Source organism: Gavialis gangeticus, unplaced genomic scaffold, assembly GCF_001723915.1.
Source record: "Gavialis gangeticus isolate Ggan-Ray unplaced genomic scaffold, GavGan_comp1, whole genome shotgun sequence".
NCBI classification, from domain to species: Eukaryota; Metazoa; Chordata; order Crocodylia; family Gavialidae; genus Gavialis; species Gavialis gangeticus.
Window position 1 is genome coordinate 74,799,289 of NW_017729022.1, and position 20,394 is coordinate 74,819,682.

General features: G+C 41.5%; 1 long non-coding RNA gene across 1 annotated transcript in view; it reads right to left on the reverse strand.

The window, feature by feature from the left end:
* Positions 1 to 16,705: 16,705 nt before the first annotated feature.
* Positions 16,706 to 20,394, reverse strand: part of LOC109297035 — a 27,869-nt gene continuing 24,180 nt past the window's right edge. Inside the window, exons 3-4 of the long non-coding RNA XR_002097164.1 lie at positions 18,299 to 18,364; positions 16,706 to 17,104 (exon numbers count right to left, since the gene is read on the reverse strand). This is a non-coding gene — a long non-coding RNA (uncharacterized LOC109297035). The remainder of the gene's footprint in view (positions 17,105 to 18,298; positions 18,365 to 20,394) is intronic.

Here is a 20,394-nt window from a genome sequence, read left to right on the forward strand (position 1 = left end):
CATGGCTGGCCTGCATGCCCCAGCTCCTGGTTCTTAAAAAAAAAACAAAAAAAGAGGGTTGAAAGAGCGGGAGAGGGATGGGGCCTGTTTGATTCAGAGACTTGGCTGATTTGGCTGCAGTCAAATCTCCGAATCAGAAGCAGCTGGATTGATTTGGGACAGTGATTCAAATCAACAAATCAAATCACTGTCCCCCAAATTGGCTGAATCCAAATACAAAGTGAATACTAGCCACTTTGTACAGTCCTATTGTGTGCTTTGATTGTAGAATAAAAAAAGTTTAAGTTGTCTGCTGAGACCCTCAGCAATTTTCAAGAGGTCTGTGAAAAAAAAGTTTGAGAACCACTGCTTTACCTCATTCTGTCTAGTTGCTACTGAAAGGCTTGGGTTATAGGTAATCTTGAAGAGCACAGGGGTAGACAAGTGCCTGAGCAAGATGAGGATCCAGACAAAGGGCCAAGGCTGCATGAGGGGGTCAGAACCAGAGCCCAAGGCAAAGTTCTAGTCAATAAGCAAGATCCACATTCATAGCTGAGGCAGTGCCAGGAGTCAGGAACCAGCACACCCAAGCAGGGTAAGCAAGAACCAAGCTGAACGGCAACAGGTAAAGCTGCTGCACACTGTGGACAGACAAAGCCAAAAATGAAGCTCTACTTGAGCTTCTTAAAGCTTCCAGATAGGTTTCAACTACAGAGGTACTGTCTCACCCCAGAGGGAACAACACATCTCCCATATCATTATGGGCTTATATACTAGGCCCAGCCTACTCTGTAGCCAGTGAGTTTGACCCTGGCAGCTGGTGCCACTCTGAAATGAGGTGGCCTGCTGAGGGTGCAGAATGTCTTCTAACAGCTCCAGCTGCCCTTAATGTTAGACTTAAACACCATTGGGTGTCTCATTGAAATGCTCTGCTAAATTTCTGCCTGTCTCCATCCAGCTACCTTAACCACATATGTCTAAGTAAGATATTGGCCTCTCACAATAATTGTCCCATGCTAGCTCACACTAACTAGATTTTATGCTGTTATGAACAGGGATCCTGGTTTTCTCTGATAAAAAAAAATCCCCAATTTTCAGATTAAAAAAAGTAACCAAAAATCCACATTTTTCTGTGATTAAAATGAAAGACCACTATACATATATCTATATATTAGTGGTGTTTCATTTTAATCACAGAAAAATGTGGATTTTCAGTTACTTTTTTAATGCAAAAACTGGGCGGGAGGGGGTGGTTATCAGAGAAAACCAGGACAGAAACTGTCAGCTTCAATGGTTAAGACTAATACATGAGTCTGGACAGTAGGACCAAGAGGCAGTATCAAGAATCAAACCTAAAGTTCAAAGTAAGAAACTGCAGTCAAACAATGTGCACAGCAAAAAGGGCAGCAGGCTGTATTGCAAGCAGGGCTGGAGATGATGCTGGGAGCAGCTTCTAAAAGAGGAACTGGAGCTGAGGCAACAGTAGGAACCAGGACCTCTAATGCTGACAGATATTTACTCTCTATGTTCTTAATTCCTTCATAAGCCTTTTATGGTAGTCTGCTGTGTACTCTTCACCTGGCCACCTTCATGCAAGATGGTTGTGTCTGTCATGGGAGGCAAAAAGGCAAATAAGCATGCTTGGAGGATGCCTAATGGACTAGGCCCCTCCAGGGACTTAGGTGGAAGTTACGTGTTGCCCCCACCTCCATTTTGGATTGCAGCAGAGCTTATGTGTTCACATGTAAGCTGAGGCACCCTGGAAACTTTGCAGTCTAAGGGCATTTGTACATGACACAAGGGGTTAATTCTCCCTAAATTGAAGCGGTGGTTTGTTAAAAACACTGCTTCAATGTAGGGCGAAGTAAACCCGTGTGTCGTGTACACCCGTGTCAGAGCCCAATCCTTACCTTCTCCTCCAGCGGCGGGGAAGGGAGAGCAAGCTACTGGTGGACAGAGCAGTCCCTGAGCTGGGGAGAGGGAGCTGATGTTTTCCTCTGCAGCAGCAGCGGCCACCCCCAGGCGGCACCTGCACATAGGCACCCAACTCGAGCAGTCCCAGGGGCCACCGCAGCCGCAGAGGGAAGCACCAGGCCCCCACACAGCTCAGGCAGGCAGGAAGGCTCTGAAGGAAAAACAAAAAAAAAGTGATCAGGCTCACCACTTTTTTTTCCTTCTGTTTAGCCAGCCTTCCCTGGCTACTGCCAGGCTGTCTTCACAGTCCCTGAGCCACATGAAACCCGATGCTTCCCTCCGCGGCTGTAGGGTAGGAAAGTCAAACTCCTCAGAGGTGCTTTACTTTGCAGCACCCCAAAGTCATTTGCTGCATCCCAAAGTCATTTAAGGCACATTACGCTGCCAAATGTGCTACAGTGACTGGAATTAACGCACAATACACCACCAAATGTGCAAACAGCAATGCCATTAAAGTGGTGCAAAAGGCATTTAACCCATTTTAAACCCACTTTAAAGTGTCATTTACCAACGCCCTAAAGTGTAGGCACTAAATGGATTTAGATACCTAATCAATTTTGTGGCCACTGGAGCAAGGCCATTCTTAATCCCATTTTGGAACATAGATACCTATATTCTGCCTAAATCTTGTTCCTCTGCCTAGCTGATTAATCTATATTTTGCCTTTACTGACTGACTGTCTTTCACATCACAGTGGTTTGCTGTTGTGTTTTTACTACGGTCTCTTTTAGTAATCATAGCTCTCTTGATCCCCTTTTTCCCTTAATAATTTCTTCCCAAGAGACCACCTCCACCAGTACCCTGAGTGGCTGCTGTAAATAGAAACTGTTTTAAAACTAACTTCTTAAATATTTAATGTATTTTTAAAAGCTGATATGTATTACCTTGGGGGCTTTAAACATCAGACAATAATAATGTTAAGACAGACAACACTCCGAGTGTAAGCTACTTCATACTATCTCATTTTATAAAACTTCTTCACTGAAGAAAAATATGTCATGATTTCTGCTTGAAGATTTATGATTCTGTCATTCTGACAGATGCTCTTCATGAATCTCTGACATTGTAATCTGGAATCACTGTGCTTTCTTCACATTGACTAGTAAAAGTAAACGTATCAGAGAGATATATTGTTATTTCTCTTCAAGGCTTTGCTCTGTGCTAGCTTGGAAAATTGCTTTTATACTTCTGAGATCAGGTCCACATTATGCACACTTTGCTGATAAACTTATCTAGGCATGTTCCATTGGCAAAAATACAATATTATTCCATTGGTTTAGCTCCCCACTGTTTCTGACCTCCCTGGGTGTCTTCAGGCTTCAGCTATTGCCTCTTTCTTTGGCATCCAGGCTTACCCCTAGGTTTAAACTCTCTACCAAATATACCTGCTTGAGAGTGGGACCCCACCATCCAGTTGCCCTTGGTATCTAAGGGTGCCTATACATGTGCACCAATGCATTCTAGTTAGAACACTCCAGCATCGCCATAGTGTCACATGTATAAGTCCCCGCAAGTTTAAAAATGGCTGCTGCGGTGCTTTTACTAAAACTCATTGAGTGAGCTTTAGTTAAAGCATCTCATGGCTATTTTTAAACCTGTGGGGACTTAATACACATGATGCTGCAACATTTTAATTAGAGCAGCTCTCTGGAAACTGCTCTAATTAAAATGACCCCCCCCCACACACACATACCCGTGAGCACATGTATAGACACCCTAGGATTGTGTAGACCCCTCCCACCTCCAAGATACCTTGGTAGCTTAAGTACACCCTTTCCTAAAACTCCACCACTAGAGGTACTGTAGTTTATAGTTTAACCCTGTGGGGACATGTGATAGTTGAACAACTATACAAAGAATTTTAAAAGAATTTTAAACAAATCATGCTTTTCTCACGCATACCACAAGATCAAAACAACACAAAATAAGCAGATGCATGCAAAACTCTGCTTCACTTACCTTTCCAAGGCCATACCTACATAACCTCTGGAACAAGACCAGGAGCCCCACCAAGAAAGAAGCCTCACCTAGTCACACTTTCTCCATGTGGTCCTGAGCTCCAAAATTTGGAAGAATGTGTGACCCAGGCATTTTTTTGAGTGGCTCTAAGCATATTCCCTCTGGTGCTCTGTGCCTGCAGAACCTCAGCCCATTGCTGTGGGGTACATTCAAGCCCACCTCAGGTATACACCTGAGCCATCTACTCTGCCTAGTTAGTGGGCTCAGGCATGCATCTCAGCAGACCCAAGTGGACAGGACTTATCTCTCTGTGGTACCCTTGGGCTCACTCCAAGGGTCATAAAGATCTAGCCTAAGCATCTTGTGGAATTGGATCAGTGTCTGTTCAGGAAGTCAACAACTCCTGCCACATCACCTTTGTTACTTTTGCCTTCCTGCATGATATTGCTTTCTTGTTCTGGTCAGTGGGAAAGATTTGCTAAGAGCAGATCTTACCTTTTTATAACTTCATATACCCTCTATCAGGTGACCTCTCTTGTCATCCTCAACCCCTTTATCAGGTGGTCAAAGACCTCTATCAGATGAGCTCATCTGACCTCTATCAGAATAGCCAACCCAGCTCAGAAAGCATGTTTCTCTGCTAGCTCTTTGCCTAAGGGTCTTTCCATTTGATGAAAAGATCATGAAGATTAAATTATCTTCCATTGTAAGCCTTCTTCTAGGTGAAAGATTATACCTGAAACCTGTGTATTTCAGCTTGATAGGGAGGCAAGAAACCTCAGGTGCAGACACAGATTTTTTTTAATAATCAAAATGGCATTCAAAAAACAAAATGGAGGATTGATACAAATACACAGACACATGTTAATCTTTCCCATAGCTGCTGGTATAACTGTTCCTCCTTATGTTGGTTGAGGGACATAGTTCACAGCCCTAACTGATAAAGCTACACTGGCAAAATTTTGTACAGTAGACCTCACCTGGGACTGAACACTCAATTAAAATTAATTTGATCTCAGTGTAGCAAATTACTTTTCTTGTGCCAGGTGCTCACCTGAGGTACATTGTTAAAAGCACACTTGTTTAGGCCAAGGTCCAAATCATTGCTTCAGTCAGTCATAATATGTCTGTGGGTTAGTCCCTCCGATTCCTGGTTTCTGGTGGTCAAGAACAAACATGAGTATTTCAACATGAAGAAAACCCTAGCAAAGTCAGGTTTGCTGGTATATGGTGTGACAGTTATTTAGGAAATAAGGTATGCCCCTAATGCAAGTTAATTAACTCCAGGTAAATATTTTAGCAAAGATAAGACAGACTATGCTTTTACATGAGGTAGCAAGTAGAGAGGCACCAATATATCGGTACATATACTGGCACTGATAAAAGGAAAATTCACATTATCGGCAATTGGCTTTTATTGGCCAGTGTAGCCAATAATGTCACTGATATGCTGCATGTATGCATGCAGCTGCAGCATGCATGCAGCCAGGAATGCAGCCTGGCAGCTTGGAGAATAGCATCTGGCTGGTAAGTCTGTGAGAGGGAAGGGATGTGGAGAGGGAAGGGGCATGGGAGGGTAGATCAAGGTCCCCATGGTGAGGAAGGAAGTGGGGCTGGGGCCCGGGCATGGGACAGAGCTATAGGTGGCTCATCAGGGGGGTGCAGAGCGGTGGCTAATAATTGGCTATCGGTATTGGCCAAAAACATCTTTATGGGTACACCCCTAGTAGCAAGTCAAGTTAAACCCCTGAAAATATGCTAAACTAGAATATTTCCTCCTGAAGAAACAGATTTAGTAGCATCTTTCTACTGTATTCAACATTGCTCTTGGTTCTAGTGACTATACCTTTTAGACATGACAAATGATACTGTTTCATATTATGCTGTATACTTACTTTATCATGTACAGACATCCTTCACTAAGCCCACAGTTTTCAGCCACAACCAGTTTTTATATGTGACAGTAATTTTTTCCAGGGCAGAGGTCTTTCTTTTATTCTATTTGGCACAGCTATGAGAGGGATGGAGTTCTAGGTTCCTAGCTGTCTTGAAAGATCTACCATATTTGCTTGAATACAAGGTTTTTCCCCCAGTGGGCATGGAGAAAAAAGCCCCTTGTCTTATAATCGCATACAAGGAAACCTCACTAAATAAATATATTGTCTACTATTAAACCGCTGCATGTGCTCAGTAATGGAAACCAACTAGGAACTAGATTCAATGCAGCCAACACTGAGAATAGCTATAAGACACATGGCCCACACTGGGCAAATATGCTGATGAGACTCCCTCCCTCCTTTTGTGTGGCCCTTAAAAAAAAGGACAGGTATTCCCTGCACAGGTAACTGGCACTGGGCCTGAGGTACTGCAATACCAGGCCAATACCAGGAGGGCCCTGATACCCTCCCCTTGATGCCAAAAATGCTGCTACATTTGGTCTTAGCCAAAAAAGCCAAGATACTGATGGGAACCTACCACAAGATTAGGTTAGTGCAGCCCATGTGACTTTAGAATGGCATTGTGTAGTAGAGAATGTAGGCTCATCCAACACACTGTGGACAGAACACCTTATGAGATTGTATGATAGCCTCCCAATGGGAGGATCTTAGCAACATGCCTACTTTACTGAAATAGAAAATTCCTCCCTAGCTTGCTCTTTTGGTCTGTGGATTAAGAGCAAGCAAAACTCAGGGACATCTGAACCAAGCCTCCAGTCTTGGGCCTGCATGCAGGAAGCCTGCCATACATTTAGGAGTATCTGAAGCCTCAGGCTGAAGAGTCTGGGACAGAGAATGTTTGCCGGTGGTAGTACCACATGGACTTGAAAGACTGAGTTCTACTCAGTCGATAGGATTTGGAACTTATTTGGTTAATTTGACCTGAAGTATGAAATTAAAAAAAAAAGAGTAGGTGTCAAGATCCTGCTTAAAAGTGTGTTTATGGAGTACCTATGATAAAACTTGCAGCAGTTTCAAAAAAAGGTAACATTAATTCTGGATGAGTTAGGTTGGCTGATCTCCTCCGGCAGGCTTTAAACTAGGCTTGTCAGGGGAAGGGGAAGATGAGGGCAGAGGAAGCCTTGGACCACTAAACCAAGTGTCACCCACAAGAACAGCCCAGCCTAGACTGACAACAAGCAGAACAAATACCCAGGTAAGCAACAGGGGCCCAGGTAGTACTGAGATTAAGGGGGCAGTACCTGCATCTTCAGGAGGCCCCAAATGCCTCTACACTAATGCTCATAGTATGGGGAACAAGCAGGAGGAACTACCCTCCTGCTAGCTAACACTAACCCAGACATAGTGGGGCTCACCGAAATGTGGTGGGACCCAATGCACGACTGGGCAGTGAATATCAAGGGCTATAGGCTGTACAGGAGGGATAGGACAGGGAGGAAAGGTGGGGGTGTGGCGCTCTATGTCAAGGAGAAATACACATCCTCAATGAGTAGCACTGGGTCACAGGAGGACCACACTGAAGTGCTCTGGGTTAGAATACAAGGCAGTTGATGGGAAAGAGACTTAACGGTGGGGGTCTACTACAGACCACCCAACCAAGGGGAAGAGCTAGACCAGGAATTCTTAAGTCAGCTCATGGAGGTAGTTAGGTCAAAGGATGTGGTCATCATGGGTGACCTGAACTTTCCAGACATCTGCTGGGAAGAGCAGTCAGCCAGGTCTGACTGCTCACGTACGTTCCTAGCCAAGATACAGGACCTCCATCTAACCCAGGAGGTGCACAGCCCCATCAGGAGATGACACCTTGTTGGATCTGGTCCTGGCCAGAGGTGATGACCTGGTGAGGGGTCTGTGGGTGCTCAACCACCTGGGCGACAACGATCATCGCCTGCTGGAATTCGCCATCCAGAGCAAGGTGGCAAAGGCCTGCAGCAAGGCAGTAGCCCTGGACTTCAGGAGGGTGTATTTCAATGAGGTAAGGAGAATAGTCAGGGAGACACTGTGGTCCTGGAGGGGAGGGGAGTCAGGTGTCCACAAAGAGTGGTAGTTCCTTAAGGCCAACCGTACCTTGTCATACATTCACAGCTGCATCTCAGGCAGGTCCAAGGAGGTGATCCTCCCCCCTATGCGACACTGGTCAGGCCGCAGCTGGAGTACTGTGTCCAGTTCTGGGCACTACACTTCAGGAGGGATTTGGATAACTTGGAGAGGGTCTAGAGGAGGGCTACCCACATGATCAGGGGTCAGAAGGGCAGGCCCTATGAGGGGAGGCTACGGGATCTGAACCTGTTCAGCCTCCACAAGAGTAGGCTGAGCGGGGATCTAGTGGCCGTTTAAAAACTAGTCAGGGGGGACCAGCAGGCATTGGGGGAGTCTCTGTTCCCCCGAGCACTACCAGGAGTGACAAGAAATAATGGTCACAAGCTGGCAGACAGCAGATCCAGGCTAGATATCAGGAGGCGCTACTTCACTGTCAGGGCGGCTAGGATCTGGAACCAACTTCCAAGAGAAGTGGTGCTGGCTCCTACCCTGGTGGTCTTTAAAAGGAGGCTGAATGAACACCTTGCCGGGGTTGTTTGACCCCAGTACTCTTTCCTGCCATGGCAGGCGGTCAGACTTGATGATCTGCTCAGGTCCCTTCCAACCCTACCATCTATGAAACTATGAAATGCATGGGTACTATATGTAAATTGCTACAGCCATGTTTAATTTAAAGGTTACTGGGTGCATCTACACAAGATGTTTACTATAGAGTAGTCTAATTAGCTTCATAGTAAATGTCTTGATGTCTACACATACAGGGCTATTAGACTGGAGTTAACTAATAAACTCTGAAGCAGGGTAGTACTTGTAAATACAAGTACTATCCTTCCATGGAGTTTTTTACTCCATAGCAGCGCATGTGTAGACCAGCTGGCTAGGGCACAAGGGTGCTTCAGTGCAGGCTAGCCCCCACACTGGACCACCTTGTTCCTCAGCCAGCCCCTCCACAGCACACTGAGCCAGGATGGAGCAGCCCTGGGCTACTAGGTTGACCCCTCCTCACAAGCTACCTGCCAGCTGGGGCTGCTCCGACCGGGCTCAATGTGTTGTGGTCTTGGGCACACATGTAAACAAGGCATCCAGGAGCATAAACTCCGGAACAATATGCACTGAAGTTTATTGCATCACATTAACATGCATGTGTAGATGCTCCCATTGTTTTTAAATTTGCTCCTCACTTCCATGTGCTCAGGGAGAACACCGTCTGACTGTAAGGAGACGGGGAAGGAGCTACCAAAGGAAAAAGCTGGGTGTGAGCAGAAAGCAAAGGAGCTAGCTCTCCTCCCAGATTTATTTTCCCTGCTTGAGCAGTGGAAGGGGTCCAAACTCAAAGCAAACCTCCAATAATTAAGATTCTATACATTGAAAATTATAACAAATTTATAAATTTTCCATATATAGAATCTAATTATTGGGGGGGTTGTCTTGTAATCAGGGTCATTTTCTATTTAAGCAAATATGGTTTTTCTAGGCTGTTGACTCATTCCAAAGCAACTGTGAAGCAAGTTTGTTTGATCTCATTCTGTTCCTTACTTGATGAGAATCTACAGGACAAACATTACTTTACAACTGAGTATGACCAGAAGCTTTAAGTACACATTCAGAAATATAACAGAAAAAGCTCTTACAGTCTAAAACTGAAGTGTATATGTAAATTGTGTGAAGACGGCTAGGGCACGACATTTTATGCTAAGCCTAGAATTAGCCAGAGCTGTTCTTAGTTGATTTCAAAGAGATAAAAATTCACCCCAAATATTTGAATATACTAAAATAACACAACAGGACTTTTCTTAAAAGTGAGATCTCTTGGACTGGGTATTATATTAAGGAAATGTTAGAAGGCCAAAAGCTTTAGTCATCTAAAACTGGACTAAGCAAAATGCTATATAATGGGAAAGAATTTTGCACTGTAAGAAGATGAACAATTTGAGTTAACACATCTGTCCATCTCTATTTCTGGGAATAAACTATAGCTGTATAGTTGTGGAGTCAATGGACAGCCCAAATCTGATTTGAAATGTTAACCTCTTGACTACTCCATGATGATGATGACATATCTATTTTTAGTCAGCCAAGCCCATATTTCTACATTATAAGGTTTTCTGGGCATAACCCTCTAGATTATACTAGGCCAGGTATACATTACTACTTCTCCACCATAGCTATCCCAGTCAGAGGACTGAAGACATGTAATCTCTGGACAATCTGGGTCAAAGCAAGTAGGGTACCAGCATTCATAATTACAGAACTGTACTGTTGTTGGAATAATTTACGTCATTAAGAGGAATCTAGAATAAGTTATATTGGCAAAAGCACAGTTTTGTTGGGATGAGCTGTCTATATGAGGAAAGCTTTGCTTGTATAGTATACTGGTATAGTTATGACAAGAAAGGACTACTAACATATACCTGACCTAGTTCTTACCTGCGTAACATGTATATCAATTTAAAAACAGCCACAGCAGCATGAAAGGAATACTCTTATTCAACCAGTACAAAATCTGTTATAAGAACTATCTGTTCCTAAAGGAAAAAACAATGAAGTCAGTGTTACATGAAGCAAACCTTATGGTTGGGGTTTTTTTAACTCCAGATAATTCCAGGACACGGCAAAGAACACACAGATTAGAATAACAAGATTAAAGGTATATTACTGGAGCTTTGTTTTTGACACTGACCAGGAATTGATTTTTTGATTTATGTGACACCACTAGAGTATTATACTTTTTCCTCTCTTAGAGAGAGAATATATGAGCAACCTAAGTGTCAAAAACAAGGTTCCTTCTTTATCAACAGGCATGGTATCCTTGTAAACCAAGATGACAACTCAAACCAAAGTGGGAGCTATTGCCCTGAACATAAACTCTATACTTGCAGAAAGTATCTCCTCACCCATATTTTGGTTGCAGGTCAATCGAAACAGTGACAGCACTGAAAAGGGCTTGAATGCAGGCCAGTGTCTTTATGGCTAGCAGCCAAGAAAATATTCAGAGATAAGGAATAAGGAATGACTTGGGACTCTGCAAGGCAGAAGCGATTTGGGTGACAGTCACTGGTGAACTAGAAGACTGAAGCCTAAAATACTAAAGGCAAAAGCTGGGGATGGGACAGCCCTGAGACATCCTTCTTTTTTCAGTACCTATCTATGTGCTCCTACTTTAATTACAAGACAGGGAAAGCTAAGTGAGCTATGCTTTATGTCATGGAAGTGTGGACCAGAGAGATGAAGGGAAATCATTGCCTGCTGTCTTGGCACTTCAGAGACATGTTTGCAGAGAAATATTTCCTGTAGACCACTTGAGACTCAAGTAAGGAAGAATTCATTATTTCTTTCTGGGACAGTCAAGGAAGTTTAAACATGTACCACTTTTTCTAGCACATGCATTTGGAAACATCTCATCATTTATATTTAAAGCTGGTGTTGTTCAATTTGTGGAACGCAGCTAAGCAATTCTTATAAAAGGTGGGGTTCCAATAACCAAGAACAAACTCTGAGGTAAGCTCTATAGGACTAGATCTTTAAGGGAAATTACTGTCAAACTGTAAAGCTCTAAAGGACCAAAGCTGTGGAAGAGCTTACTTCCATGTTGATGGAATTTATAAAACTCATGTCTGCAGAGCGTAGGATCTCTGAAGAATTAAAAACCTAATTTAACTATTATAATGTTTAAGAAAGCAGGAGGATCTGCATTTCAGGTATACAAACCTAACTTCTCTTCAATTAATCCAGAGGCTCTCTTACCTAAATTAAAAAAAAATCAGCATTGCAACAGATTTGCTGTGGAGAAATTAAGGAAACTAGAACTTGGAGAAACCTCCTCTGCTGTTGAAAGCTGAAGATCTTACAGATCACTTTTTCCTGTCTGGTGGCACACAGTCTTATTTTGTTGCAAAGCATTTGCAAAGCAGCAGATAACTCAGGCTGCATACACATGTTCACATGACTTGGGAGAATTCTGCCAGGTTTATTTTCTTCATAGAAAAACCTCATAGAGACCTCTGAACTGACATTTGAGCACTGACCCCCTTAGAAGCAGATAGAGTGCAATACTGGTGCTGTACAGCCAGGAGGCCCCCTATGTATACCATCTGGGCTGCTCTGCAGGCTCGCTCAGTCTGCCTAGAGACAGATGGCAGCAATGCATAGGGCAGACCTGATTGGCTGATCCAGACTGCTCAGGGTCTGTGTCAACAGCAACTCTCCTAGTAGAAACTGGGCATGTCTACATGTGCATTATAATAACAGGTACTAACTCAATGAACAGTAACTGATGCTACTGCACAGTAGTGTTGGCGCACATCTTTTTAGCACACAGTAGACTAATTCTACAGTTTTTGTCATGATACACTAATGCACAGTAGAATTAGTCTACTGTGCATTTAGTGTCTCATGTAGACGTGCCCACTGAATGTCTGTATATGGCCTAAATGTGAGAGCAGTTCTCTGAGTAATCACAGGGTTTTCCACTGCACAGACTTCACTTGTAACTTATAATTTTCTACATTTTGTCATTTGTACAAAAGAGAAAACAAGAGTAATCAAAGATAATCAAGTTTTATTTTCCTAATATAAGCCTTTAAATAGTGTCACTCACAGAAAAGTGACACAATACCTGAAAAATGCCCTGGTTATGGTGTGAGATGGGGTCTTAGTTAATACATCTTTAGAACACAACAGGTGCATCTACATGAGACATTTGCTGAAGAGCTGCCTAATTAGTTCCACTGTAAAGTCTCAGAGTCTACACGTGTGGTGCCATTAGGCTGCGGTAAACTAATTAACTCCACCAGACATTAGTACTTGCAAACACAAGTACTATACTATGGCAGCATACTTTAGTGCACAGCAATGCATATGTAGACACTGACAGGACTGGGTGGGGCACAAGGGTGCTTCAGTGAGGGCTAGCCCAGCACTGAAGCACCCATGTGCCCCAGCCAGCACCTTTGCAGCACATTAAGCCAGCTCAGAGCAGCCCTGGGTTAGCAGGCTGACCCTGCAGGCCACCTGCCAACTAGGGCAGCTCTGACCCAGCTCAACATGCTGCAATCCCAGGCACACATGTAAATGCGGCAACCAGGAGCAATAAACTCTGGCACAATATGCAGTGGAATTTATTGTGTCACATTAATTTCAAAGTGTAGATGCACCCAACATGTCATATGGCCATAGGAAGTTCACAAGTTATATTTAAAGTTTTTATTTGGTTTTAGTGTAAAACCTATGTTCTCTTTGATATGAGCCAGCTCTAAACATTTAACAAAATATACCTTTTTAATGAAGACCCAAATCCTAGAAATCAGACAAATATTGACATTCAGTTATTTTTTGGAATCCCGCTATATTCAGCACAACTTTAAATATCACCTGGAACGTTACCATAACAAGCATTGATTCAGAAGTCATACTGAAGCACTGGATCTTCTCCATTAATATGCCCGCAGGTTGCCCCTGTGAACAAAGGAACAGCTATACTGGATTAGACTCAGTTCCATCTTGTCCAGTACTCTGTCACAGATAGTGGGTTATTCCAGATAGTTCAAAATTAGTATAAATACCACAGTATTGAGATATTTGGGGGGTAGATAAATAAAAGTTATTGGAAATCTGTTCAATATTAGTTGTGTTTTAGCATTTCTCTTTAAGGCTTTTATCCCTGACACAAATTTTAAAAATAAATATTAAGTACTTAAAGTATTTGACTTAATAATACTGGGTCAAATTATAATTTTGGCAATGGTATTAGCATTCTACTGTTTTTCTGGAGTCTCATATTCTTTTTTTAAATTCATGTTTAATCCCTGTGCTATCAAGAGCTTACTGGTAACAGAAACAGAACAACTTGCTAAATATAAAACTGTTGTTTAATCTTGTTTTATTTGCCCCTTGATCCCTTCTCAGCTGATGTTAAATTAAGAGGGTAAAACTACCCAGCTGTCTGATTACTAACTTCTTTGATTTGGGCTTCTTTCTGTGGAAGATGTAGATTCCCATTTTAAATCACTCCACGCTAGTCCAATTCTGTTTTATTAGACTCTTCCCATTGTATTCTGCTAGATACATAAAAATTCTAGAAGGAGGAAGTGCAAGTGCGAGGCGGTATTATGATTTTTGTTTTAATATGTATTGTTGAGAATGTGGATGCCTTTCATTTTAATTAAAAGAAATTATGCTGAAATTAAAACAAGTCTCTTATTTTCCTTTGGCATTTGTTTCCTTTGTCTACGTGTTTTCCTGTTTGTTTATTTGAGGAATGCTCTTTTCTCATCAGCGGCAACATAATGATTTTGTTTCCAGTTAATTGGTGTTATTCTCCAAAATCTGCTCCTCTTCCACATCTCTTCATTCCTTCTTTAGCCACAGTCAGCTTTTACACATCTTGTGCCCCTCATGAAAAAGCTTTTCTGTCTGCCTGCAGCTCTGTACCTACAGCATGCTCTGCCTTAGATCATGGTATTATGTACTGCCTCAGCAACCTCTTCTGTATTCACTGCCCATCTCTACACAAAGTCCTGCGCTCTCTCTGTAGCCTTTTCTCTCACATCTTTTGTTGAAGACTGCATTCATTTTCAAAGAATCCGCTACCCAGCCTTTTATGTGGTGTGCTTTAAACCCTTTTATTCCTCTGAGCGTTCTCAGCTATCCATTCTTCCCCTTACAGGGAGGTGGATCTTCCTCAAAGTTATTATGCAGCAAGAGGAGACTAGGCCCCATTATTTGAGTGTCTGTGTTTGATTTCACAAATGAATGGAATATATATGCAACCAATGAATGCTCATTAAAATATCTAATTTGATCATTCCTTTTTAGCAGCAGGAAGAGAAACTAAAAATACAATGTGAGTAAAGAGGCAAGAATTGCGCTTTGTGCTTATTTCTCTGAATTAGTATTAAACGATAACATAAATCCTACAAAAGTATGTATGGTTTATTAACATTTATACTTGATTATCTACTAAGAGTTCATCATGACTCCTGATATTATAATGAAAGACATAGAAATGAATAATCACATTAGCAGGTTAAAGCTTCACCATTTTTATCTAAATGGTTTTATTACCATTACCAATCCAGAGCAATATGTCAGAAAATAAGCAATTAAGTGACAGGCTTTCTTATGTTATAAAGCCCCTTTTCCAATAATTATTGATAGTAAAAGGAGTCAGTCACAGGCTGTCTTTAGATTCAAACATGAAATTTTATTCTAGTGATCTAAAAGCAGTCTTCACACAATGTTTCCTTGCATCACAAAACCACTGCAATAATTTGTCTTACTTAGCAGCCTCCACTCAGGGGAGGTTGAATGCTTGAACAGCAGGGTATCCATTTAGAATGGAAGAGAGAGCAATAAAAGAAGGTTATACAGCACCTGCTCAGCCTCCGCTTAGTTACAACTGGTACTATGAGCTTTGCATTTTAGTGTGGAAATTTGTAATTTTTTTAATAACACACCTTCTACTATCATCTTATTTTCTTTTTTCTTTTGTTAAAAAGAACCCACAAATATCTGCTCTCAAATTATAGAGATACTAACACAGCTCTGAAAAATGCCAAATGGCCTAATTGAAACCCACAGGGTCAAAATCTGATCCCAGTGATTTGGGTGTAGATCTTATTGAATGGCACAGGAGCTGACCTTGCAATCTCTGAAATAAGTACAAAATTTGGCCTGCAAACAGGGAAAAAAATGCAAAATAAGGTTAAAATTATTATCCCCAACTAAGCCTGAAGGGGTAAGTCCTTGAGGAATGTGTTAGAATCTATGATGCTAGAATAGGGGTGCAGCAGGCATGCCAAAGGTGGCCCGGGGAGCCTCCGGGTGTGGCACATGGCAGATCGTGGTGGGGGGCAAGCAGCACAGGACATACAGGGTGCTATACATGCATGAAGCTGCTCTGGTGAGCTGGAATTAATTGAATCTGCTGGAACATGACATTTTCCGCATCTTGTGTATCAGCATCCCCGCACTTAAAAATGGTGGCAGGGGCACTTGAATTAAAGCTTGTCAACTGAGCTTTAGCTCAAGCACCCTCACTGCCATTTTTAAGCATGCAGATGCTGATATATGAGATGCAGCAGCACTTTAGAGTGGCTCTTGGAGCACCCCCTTCACTCCTTCACCCCCCCACATCTGGACCACATGTAAAAGTGCCTAGAGGGCCAGGAGTAGAAAGCAAAGCTGCAGATTGGGAAGGGAGCATAGGGCAGGAAGCAGAAATAGAGCAACAGATCAGGCAGGGAACACAAGGCAAGGCACACAAAGCAGAGCAGCAGACTAGGGAACAGGACTGGCGTGGCACCCGGAGGGTGCAGAGATTAATTTCTAGCATGCCTGCAATGAAAGTTGCCCCCCACTAAAGTAGTACATTTCTAGGCTGCCAGAGAATAGTACTGCTCCCAAGATACCCAGTGTTTGGAGGCCTTGTTTGGGCATATGAACATTCATTACAAATCACCTTATCTTTGAATTTTCTTGAAATATTTTAGACTTTAATCCAGACCTTTAGGACCAAATTCAGCCCCTCTCCCCCAGAGGTCCTCTTCCTTCAATCTCTCAAACCTGTTTTGACACTCTTGAAGAAACAGGATGGTGACTACCACTTTACAGTTCCAGGTTAGGCTGTCTGAGAGGGTTGACTATCTAAGTTTTAATAATCAGTTAGACAAGGATTTGTAAGGAATGTGTTGGATAGGAATGATCTTGAATCAGGCAGGGGGGGTTAGACTAGATTACCTTCAAAGGTCCCTTCCAACTTATTTCTCTATAATTCTATGATCTTTGGCCCCTTTTAAAAGAGCTGGAAATAACTTCAGAACCCAACTGTTGCATTCTGACTGAAGTCAATGGGAAATGCAGGTACTCAGTACCTCTGGAAATGGGGCCCTGTACACGATGGCCAACTTTCTTTTTTTCCTCACCCCTACAACCCATTTCATTCCCTTGCTTCAGGGGAGGGGCATATCTCCTCCTGGAATGGCTCTGTGTTTGCTTACCGTGTCAGTAAACCACTACAATATCTTTTACCTGTATGTTGAATGCCTGGTGTATAAAAGGAATTACACAAAACCAAACTGTTATAACAGTGTGAAGAGATTCTTTCGTCATACTTTGTATTACTTAGGATTCAGACTGTGCTGGTCCTCATTTCAAGAATGCGAGGATTTCAAATTCACTCTCTCTAGAAGTCCACCCTGCCAAAAAAAAATCAATCACAATATTCAACAATTTCAGCCAAGCCTGTGCCATTTCTACCTTCACAACGAGGTTTCTTGATACAGGTATAACAAATGCATTTAAAGAGTTTAGTTTAGGTTAATAAAGAAATTGGAACTCAATGGTAGGAAATAGCATTATAGACTCAAGAACACCAGGAGCATAATTGGTACTGTGGCATAACGATGAAAGAATGCAGTAAAATCATTTAGTTTCATTCTGTAATTCTTGGAGTAATGCAAATAGTTTATCAGCAGGGGAGACTTTTTTTGTTTGTTCTGTTTTGTTTGTGGTTTTTATTTTATTTTGTGTTGCTTTCTAGATTTTGTATTTACTTAAGCTTAATTTATTTTTTCTTTCATTGCTGCTTTATTTCAAAAGATTTCCCATAAGTGACTATATAGGGCATAATTCTGTTTCACCAGGTGGAGGACCAAAGAGCAGTTATGGCAGGAGGTACAATTGTTGGAATCATGGATCAGATCCTATCACTCCTTTAACTGAACATCTGTCAGCAGCCTCAGAGTTAGTCAGAAGTTTGGTCGTCTATTAGGTGAATTAGAATTCTGTCCGTGCTATGCAATCTTCAAAAGATGATGGATTAAAGAACCAATTAACTGAAAGGTTTGAAGTAAATTTCAGTTCCAGTTGGGAGTGTACTAATCGCTGTGTGGTTTCAAGGAAAGCAGCAGATATAAGAACATTGTCTGTGGTCTTCAGAAAGCTGTAGAGCCCTAGTGTTTGTTTGCCTTCCTCAAATACTTTTTCTCAAAGCATGCAGCAATCATATAATTGGCAATTTGAGAATTTACGAGAAAGAGGCCTCCTTGTTTATTTAATTTTTGGCCAACCTCCCCCCCCCCAAAAAAAAAATCACCAAAAGCAATGAGAGAGCAAGAAGTCAGGAAAAATACTAACCACCAACATAACTAGAATAAAAGAATATTACAACACAAAAGAAAAAAGAAAAAATATATTTAACTGTCATCTGGATATTACAGCCTTAAGCTAAAAGTTTCAGTCCTTTTTCTCATTAAAGTCCCATAATATTATTTGTCCTTTTTACTATATGTTAAACAATGGCTTTTTAAATATTGTTTAATGTTCATAATGGAAATCTGCTACACAGATTAATCTTTCATAATTTTATTTCAAATCCCTACATTTCTTACCTTGGTCAAAATATAACAGACCAAATGCACTTAGTGGGACTCATAGGCCAGAAGGAGAAGATGAATCTGGAGATGGGATAAGAGAAGAATCAAGATACTTATTAGGAAGTGAGAGGGTGTTACAGATGGTGCAGTCAGCATTGCAGAAGGTTCTGACTAACAGACAGATGGGGAAGGGGAACAGACTATATTAATGATTTTTTTAAAAAGACACCCCTCCCCCCATTAAAAAGTGCTTAGGTTGTAAAATCAAGCACTCAAAAGGTAGAAAATATTAAATTAAAATTTCCTCCTCAAAAGGCTCAAAAGTTTAAATTGAAGTACAGTTGCCAGGTAAGCTAATTGTGTCCCTCTTTGTGTTTGCTTTATAAATCTTTCATTTTATTTAATTATACCTTCACAATCACTGCATTCCAGAGAACCTGGCAAAAATACAAGCAACTGAAGATAAGGTCTTATACTATGAGTTGCTGGGTAATCTTAATGATCACTTCCATTACCTATGCCATTTATAAACAAAGTTACAAGTTGTTTTAGCTAGTATATGAATATTTAGATGAAATTTACAAAACAAATCTGCAAATGAATTTGGTTACTTTTGAATGAATTTAGTGTGCCAGTAAAAAGTATACCATAGAGCCTAACATTTTCCATTTATGTACAGTTCAGATGAGATGGTGGTACATTATTCCTCAATCATACCTCCATCAATATATTTCCTACCTAGCCTTGAAGAGCAACCTCCAGAAGTGACAGTGGGCATGTCTATATGTTCATTAATGCACCTTTGCTGCACATTAAGGTTAGTACCTCTAATATGAGGTACCAGATAAAGGCACAGTAGCAAAGGTGAACTTCTTTTTGTGAGGGTCAGTGTGCAGTAGACTAATTCTACCATGCATTAGCACAGTTTTTGCCATGGTGTGCTAATGCACAATAAAACAGTCCACTGCACATTAAGGAGCTCAGTCTGGAAAAATGTTGATACCCATTCAATCCACATTTTTTGTTGTGACTAAAACATAAGGACAGAGAACAATATGTAGTTTTACAATGTTAAAACAAAATGTAAATTTTTACATTCCATAATATATGGCTTACTAAATGTTCATATAAAGATTATGGCCATATGCTTATTAAACTAAAAGTAATAGATTGGTTTGACTGGTATAATGATTAAAGAAAAAGACCACCAATCCAACCAGTGTTCTTTAAAGTTTGAGTGGAGGGTTAATAGCCCAAAGATCCTGATGACTGTGAAACTCAAACTGAGCTGGGTCTACTCACACAAAGTTAAAATACAAAATATTGATGACAATTGCATAGTGCAAATGATGGAAGTTTGCGGTTGGACCTTCTGAATAGAAATAATGAGGCACCACTTCCAGCTTATCTTACTGTTTTTGGACGTTTGTACACATGACGAAAATTGCCCTTTTTTTGTGATTTAACTGCATTACACTTTACACTTACGGGGGAGGAGGGGTTGCAATTGAAATGCCCTTCTTGCAATTCAAAGTCAAACACATCCCAATGTATTTTAGTTTGCATCAACACAGATTAAAATGACACATCCATTGATCTGTCATGTGTACATGGAAATTCACTGTATTACAGGTAATAAGCCCCTTTGTTCACCACATGATAGTGCAATTTTTGAGCAGTGAGGACCTTTGTCCACCAAATGTTGCTTCAATTTGCAGGTAGGAGAGAAACAGGATACCTGCAATTTTTCCATATTTGTGTGTAATGTGTATTCTTGCACATATTTGTCATTTTTCCATATTTGTGTGTAATGTGAGGGGATAACTGGTTAGCTGGCACCCTCTACTGTAATTGAGTACCAAGGAGATCATAGATTTCATAGACATTAGGGCTGGAAGGGACCTTGGAAAATCATTGAGTCCAGCCCCTTGCCCCAGGGGCAGGAAATCAGCTGGGGTCATAGGATGCCAGCAAGAAAAACATCCAGGTTTCCCTTGAAGGTGTTCAAAGTAGGTGCTTGAACCACCTCCAGCGGCAGACCATTCCAGACCTTGGGGGCTTGGACAGTAAAGAATGTCCAGCCTGAAATGGTCTTGCAGGAGTTTATAACT